This window comes from Mustela putorius, unplaced genomic scaffold, assembly GCF_011764305.1.
Source record: "Mustela putorius furo isolate JIRA1106 unplaced genomic scaffold, ASM1176430v1.1 tig00003834_pilon_pilon_pilon, whole genome shotgun sequence".
Classification (NCBI taxonomy): Eukaryota; Metazoa; Chordata; class Mammalia; order Carnivora; family Mustelidae; genus Mustela; species Mustela putorius.
This window is the reverse complement of record NW_025421987.1, coordinates 102577399-102584756: the sequence shown is the minus strand read 5'-3', so window position 1 is coordinate 102584756 and position 7358 is coordinate 102577399. Positions and strand designations below refer to the sequence as shown.

General features: G+C 49.7%; 1 long non-coding RNA gene across 2 annotated transcripts; it reads left to right on the top strand.

Moving 5' to 3' along the window:
• The first annotated feature begins 2224 nt into the window (after window positions 1-2224).
• Window positions 2225-6718, top strand: LOC106006819. Of its 2 annotated transcripts, none has more exons than XR_001181102.2 (3): window positions 2225-2322; window positions 2905-3092; window positions 3312-6718. It is a non-coding gene; the product is annotated as an uncharacterized LOC106006819 (long non-coding RNA). The 2 variants fall into 2 exon arrangements; XR_001181101.2 differs by having other exon boundaries at window positions 3247-6718.
• The last annotated feature ends 640 nt before the right edge of the window (window positions 6719-7358 follow it).

Genomic DNA, 7358 nt, shown 5'->3' with positions numbered 1-7358 from the left:
CAGAACCCACAGTGGAACAGAGCCCAGGACTCACCTCACTGCACAGGGCCCTTGTCCTTGGCAGCGGGAGCTCCTCCATGTCCCGATGTCACGGAGGAGCGTTGATGGCATGTCTCTGAAATGCCTTGTGAGCCTGCCCCAGCCACTGCACTGGTCCCCGGGCTCTCTTTGTGGTGGAGGCCAAGGCTGACCTCCTCTGGTGGGCCTCCCCACTGAACCCTCAAACACCCAGCTGCACACTCTATGCTTATTTTTGGAGTTATAACACATGTATTTAGAGTTCACTAGATAGATAGATAGATAGATATCACCCTTGTACATTCCCCAAGAGCTGAGAAGCCCTATGTGAGCAGTCACCCTTCCTCCCTGGGACTAGGGTGTCTTAAGAGCAGCACTAGGACCCTTGGGAAAGATAATTCCCAGGGAATGTGTTGGGGGCTGTCTTGTGCATTGTGGGATGTTCAGCAGCATCGCTGGCCAGTAGCACACTCCTACCCCCCACATTTGTGACAATCACATAGTTCTCTAGACATGTCAAATATCTTGGTGGGGGGCAAAATCACCCCAGTGGTGAAGCTCTCCTGTGGAGAAAACCACTGTGAGTTGGTGACAGTTGGGACTTTGATTTTTAGAGTTGTAACACCCATGCGCACATCCCTAAAGCAACATGGTTTTGTTTTGCTCATTCGAAACTTTGTTGGAAATGGAGTCACACGTAGGTGCTCTCAAGTCTGGCTGGGCTGCTTTCTGCCACTTCGCATAGGCGGCTGCCGTGTGTTTTCATCGCCGCGCAGTTTTGTCGTGTGAACATGCCACACTTGGCTCTTCTGTGTTCTAGCTCGGCCAGCCCTGGGCCGCTCCAGTCTGGGGCTGTGGTGGGCGGGGCCTCTGAGTGCGTGTACCTGCCGCTTTCCTGGTGCACACGTGTGTTGCTTCTCCAGAGCACATACCTGGGAGTGGGATTCCTTTGAGGGGTCACAGAGTGGACGTTGTGTTTTGCGTAGTTGTAGTCAATGAGCCTCCCACTGGCAGGGTGTGAACATTCCTATTGTTTCACATCACTGACAACAGTTGTGATGACCATTTTTAAAACATTCATTAACTGATGCACGTGTACATGTTACGTTCTTCTTTGCACCCCATTGGTCTGCACACCATTGGGAGCCTGCCCCTGCATGCTGTCCCAAGTGATCGAAGCCTTCCTCTGACTTAGCTCTCTCTGCCTGCATTGTCACTGCCTCATTTCAATCCCCAGCAGACTGTGTGTTGGATGAATGAATGAATAATTCTGTTGCAGGGGGGATCCACATATGTGTTAGCCTCTCCTTCTGACAAGAGGGGAAACTGCAGCCCAGCCCCGTGGGGAGAGGCAGGGGCCAGGAACTCCATGGGGAGGCAAGCAGAGGATTTGGACTCTTAACCCCAGTGGGACCCATGTCCCAGCCCTCCACCACCCCCAGCTGCTACTTGGGCTGAAGGAACAAAAAGACCCTAGAGTCGCCCTTCTTCTTATTGTTCTCTACCCACCCCCATTCCCAAATATACTTTGTCCTGAAAGCCTCTTGGGGTCCCAGCAGGGAGGCAGCAGGCAGATTGGAGAGAACTGCCCTGCTTCCCTGAGGTGGCTGGATTTCTGGGAGGTGTTAGTTGGGGAGGGAGGGCATATGCCCATGGTATGACTGAGGCACTGCTATAGGCCAACCTGTGTTTGTCTGTTTCTCTACTGCATTTGGGGAACAATGACATTGACTGTCATTTCCCATCCAGGAAGGCTCAGGAGAGGCAGATGGATGGACACTAGGGAGACAGAAGCTTTTGAGGCCAGCAGCCTAAAATCCTGAGAGTGTGGGAACAAGGAGAGAGGCAGTCAGGGAGAGCCTTCCTGAAGACAGAATGAAGGATTGATGGCTGGGCCGGGCAGGGCTAGCAGACCTGGTGGAGGGTGTGGCCAGCAGATGGTAGCGGTAACTAGCAGGTGCACTTACTCAGTACCTACTGTATGCCTGGCTCCCTATTAGGTACTTTACTGGCATCGTCCTGTTTTCCTGTCTTAAAGCTAGGGTTGGCATCATGTCCGTTACACAGATGAGGACCCTGAGGCTTGGGGACTAGGAGCAGCTTGTCTGCAGGCTCTGCTTCTGCAACAGTTACACACTCCAGCCAGGGCTGTTGAGTGGACTTAAGACCCTCCCACTAGGGCATGTTCCTTGGAGGCAAAGCCACAACAAACATAAGCCACGTGAACCACAGAGGGCAGGACCCAGAGCAGAGAATGACTTCAGCAGCTTCCAAGAACCAAGCGAACATCTCCAGAGTCTGGAGGTAGGTGGGTGGGGGGAGAAGGGCAGATGTGACAGAAGGCAGGGGTGGGGGGTGGTTAGAAGAGCAGAGAAGCCCTTGAGAGATGAGGAGATCTCACTGGATGGGGGGCATTCGGGGGTTCAAAGTGAAAGACCATTTTGGTTGCTAAGGTTACTGTCTACCATCTTTCTAGAGTACCTCCCAGTGTGCATTTTCAAAGTGCGGACAGTTTTGAAGCCCTTTCACCCAGATGACCCCTCATAAAGTCTGAGGGAGTAGAGTTGCCAGATAAAACACAAGATGCCCAGTTAAATTTGAATTTCAGATAAACATCAAATAATGTTTTAGTAGAAGTATGTCCCAAGTATTGCTTAGAATATACTTGTAGGAAAAGATTATTTGTTGATTATCTGAAACTCAAATAAATCTGGACATCTTATATTTTCATTTTGCCAAATTTGGCAACCCTAAGAAGGAGGCCTGGACTGGTGTCCCCATTTTACCTGGAAAGGAACAGAGGCACAGATAAGTTGTGTGGGGGCATGGCAGGCACTGGCACCGTGCACCCTGATCGCAAGCCTGGGCCCTTTTCACTCCACACAGCTGCCACCTCTGAGAGCTAATTGATGCACAGAGTTGCAACCTGACATCTGGGGCCTGTGTCAGACCACAACAGAGCCCGTCTTCCCTTTCATCAGGCCCGGCCGGGGGAGCTGCCGGAGCCCTTGGAGGGAGGGAGAGCTGTAACTTCAAAGGCCGTGTCGCTGAGAATTCCAGCTACAGCCTTCCAGGTTTGCTTTTGGCTTCATTTCTTGGACTCACTTGGCTCTGGGGACTGAGGTTTTACTTGTATGTACTGAGAAGATATTGTTCCTTTTTTTCCACTGGGGGGAAAATACCACCTTCACTAAATGGTGCGTGGCCATTTTCCAAATTCTTTTACAGGGATCCATTCATTCTCACATCAACCCCATGAAATGCCTTCATGTACTGTTGTCCCCATATTGCAGATGGAATCGTGGAACCTGAAGCACTCGGGGCTGTCCAGGGAGCACAGAACAGGGCTGGCTCTGGTCTAAAGGTTTCCCCGGGCCGTCACAGTGAGGGGAAAATGATGTGATATGGGGAGTGTCTCCCAGTTCTCAGAACATAAATTTCACCAAGAAATTTATGAACAGACCTGAACAAACCAAGTCATCCCAGATTCTGCCTTCTTCCTCTGCCTTTTCTGTGAAGGAGGCAGTTTCAGGAGGCATGGAAATAAACTAAGATTTGAACTTCTCTTCCAAAGAAGTGGTCCCCACATACATCTTCAGGACAGGTCAACCCCTCCTGATGTCTTGCTCTTCTCCTCTTTCTGTGGGGTTCAGAGTTAACATTCAAAGCCACCAGCATTGATGTGAACTGTGTACACTGATACTTTAGAAAGATTATCAGCCATCTTTCAAAACTGAAAGCAATTTTGGGTGTGACTTTACTCCCTAACAGAAGAGCCCCTGCCCCAGCCCTCTAGTCAGCCCAAGTGTCCCAGTCGACAGTCTCAAGGCTTGTTGATAAGGTTGCTGTTGGGGTGGTTGCCATGCTGCATGGAACAGACCTCCCAGTGGCAGCACCTTCTCTTCTGCAGCAGAGGGGATCAACCCCGCCAGCACACCACATGACCGATTTGTACCACTTTCCTTCAGAGCAGAGGTGGTCCTGGCCTCCCCACATTTCATTTCTTAAGTGTATCTGCGTGTGTTTGTGTATGTGTTGGGAGATGGTCCTGCCATGGATGCCCTAACCAGCTTCTCTCCTGTAGGCAGCTCAGACGGGCCTCGGCTGGGCTCCCTGCCTTGCTGGGAAGCAGGAGGTGAAGCCTCAGAAACACAATTTGTGGTATTGGTGCAGATGAGAACACATCTGTGTGTGTGTGTGTGTGTGTGTGTGTGTGTATGCATCCACATGTGCTGTGACCAGGACAGTCCTGTCCTCCTGAGACAGAAAGGACAAGTGAATCTCCACTCTCAAGCCCATTTCAACAGTCAGGACAAGTCAGAGAAAGAGCAGCCTTCCACAGTCAGGGTCAAGAACGGGGTGAACCACCACAATGACAAGGCTGCATGTAGGTGTGTTGATGGAAAGTTATGCCCAGCTGCCTGGCCATCACCTTCAAGGTTCCATCATGCTAAGTAAAGTCATCTTGTGTCCATCAGACCCAGCTTAAGCACCAGCTGAATACCACAAGGAATCTCAGCTGATGCCATACAGAATAGAAGGATCACCCAGCTGAACCCTAACTTACAAAATTGTGAGAAGCAATGAAATAGTTGCTGTTTAAACATCTTTAAAAAAAAAAAAAAAAAACAAGCTAAAATGCACACTGATTACAGAAACTTGTCGGCTGGCGTCTCACTTCCAGAGGGATCTCTCCAAGGGCTGCCCCTTGTGGGTGGAAGCTCCCTAACGGCTGGGGTTCTGGGTCTGGATGCAGCAGCCAGGCACTTAAGCACCACCGCTACCCTCCCAGCCTCCCTTCCCCGACCCCAATCCCATCTGCCTCTGTCCTCTCCTTCCAGCCCGTGCCCCAGGCTCCACTCACCTCACACTTCCCAGTCCCTGTGCTCCTGTGAACCCACTCCCCCTCCACCCTTAACCCTGTGGGCCTAGCTCAAGGTCTGTCTCTCCCTTCCACCCTCCACTGGGCTCCCTGGCCCTGCCCACACCCGCCATTTTGTAGATGTCCCAAGGCTGTCCAAGTTCGTTATCTTTTTGTGATAATCACATCTCACAGCTGCCTAGAACTTTCCAACAGACAAAGCACATTCACAAGATACACTCGTGTATTCCTCATGGCATATAATCCTACAAAGCAGGGGTCACTCGGCCCTCTTCGCTGATGAGCCTTAGAGAAGTTACCTGTGGATTCTGATTCTAAAGCCCCCTGTTCGTGAAAGCTGGGCTTGCTTTCCAGGTCTGACGTTTCCTGAGTCAGGCTGTCTTCTCTACCCACATTGGAAATTCCACAGCAAAGGCTTGCAAGCAAGGGTGGGGTTCTTAAGCCCTTTTAGAAAAGCAAGTCTCCCCACAGACAGGGTATGCAGAGCTTTATCATCAATTCCAGAATTAGAAAGAGGGGTTTGCATGCCTGGATCTGGGCTGTTGGCTTTTAGGAGGTAAATGGGGTCTTTGCAGCAAGGTCACTATCTCTCTCCCTATTGTCTGCCGTCTGCTCCCCACTACCCCTGCGTCCTGGGAGATCCCCTGCCTCTTTAGCTTTCTGTCCAAGGGTCAGGTGGGGAAGGAACCAAAGGCTGCATGAGAGGGACACGCTGTGCCTTTCCAGAGATGCTGACCACAGAAAGGCTGACGAGGAGGGGGAAAGGCACCCCCTGGGCTGTGTCGCTGGGCAGGACCAGACACGCTGCGCTCTGGGTCCTGAGGCGATCCCACAGCGCCATCTTGTGGCAGTAGGAAGAACACGCGTGCCTTCACGTGGAGCGGCGGTCTGCGCAGGAACCCAGAGCACCTCCTAAGGACCAGAACCTGGGCCAGGAACTCCTGCACATTAAGTGGCTGGATCACCTCGTCAATCTTCCCACTAGCTCTGCCTGGCAGGATAAAGGGATCAGGCTCAGAGAGAGTAGGTAGCCCTAGAAGAACTTGGTTCCTTGCTGGGACAAGTCAGAGGGGCTTCCAGCAATGGTTCCTCATGTCCCTCTTCAGTGCCTTTAGCCCACAACCACCTGTGTCCTCTGCCACTTGCCTCCTGGATGATTATCTGCACTATTCTCCTGTCAGGTCATTTCAGGGACAAATATAAAATCCCTTATAAAAGTAATAAGTGTCACCCACTGGGTACCTGCTCTGTGCCTGAGGCTGCTTAGAACTTTTTGTGTATTCTCACTAAACTCCACAGTAACACTGAAAGGCAGGGGTTATCAACTCCATTTTATAGAAGAGAGACTGAGTCTCAAAGAGGTGGAGTAATGCATACAAATTCACCCAGCTGTACAGAACAGAACTGGGATTCACACCCTAAAGCCCCTAGGTCCCTGGTTTCCTGGGAAGACCTCTTGCTCTTATCATCATTGTCTTAGAGAAGCCTCTGCTGTGGTGGAAGAAAAAAATTTGCAACAAGAAAAAAAAACAGTAAGTTTTCTACCAAATTCATAACCATTTTCTCTTCATGGCTTAAATGAAAATGGGCATCATTATTGTCACCATCATCAACATCACATATTCCACAAACATATAATGAACCCTGTCACTGTCACTGCAGGAGTCCAGCATGAATCATGGCCCCATCTGCTCTCAAGGTCATCATCACTGCCATTCTCTGGCTCTGATTAGGGTGGCCTCTTCTCATCTCTGCCTGGACATCTGGACTCTTCTAATTCTGCTTATTATATGTACCCATGTGTTTTTTTTACTCATATATTTAATGAGTGTTTATTGAGCTTCTATTATGTGTCAGGTACTGTGATGAATACTAAAAATACAGTGCCAAAAGGCCCTGCCCTCGCAGAGCCTATGGTCTGGAAGACAAACAGCTAATAACCAAGTAAACTAACGAATATTTGATGACAATCTTCATAAGCACTCTGAAAGCAGGTCTGGGATACTACAACAGCATGTCATGGGACCCTGCCTTAGTCTGGGGGCTCCCCTCTCTGCCTCACATCCTGCAGCCCACACTAACTGTGCCCTAGAGGAAATTATGCAGCCACAGGGCCCTCCATCTTGGATACTCAGTGACAATTCTGGTTTCCTGGGATTTCACCTGTTTTTTTATTTTTTTTAAGTTGCCTCATACTTTGTATTAATTTGTGAGTCTTCATGAACTATAGTTTTAAATCAGAAGATAAACAACCCTTGACAGTCTAGGTTCAGAAAACTCATGTTCTACAATCTTGAATCACTCCCTAATGGTATCCTATAGGTGTTTGTGTCCTTCAGACTCCATTGAGAAGGACTCCACTTCCACTCAAGATAGAGGAACAGGGACTAGATTTACCTGAAAGAAAGAAACAAACAAAAAATACAAGAATATACAAAAAATATACAAAATAAACAAA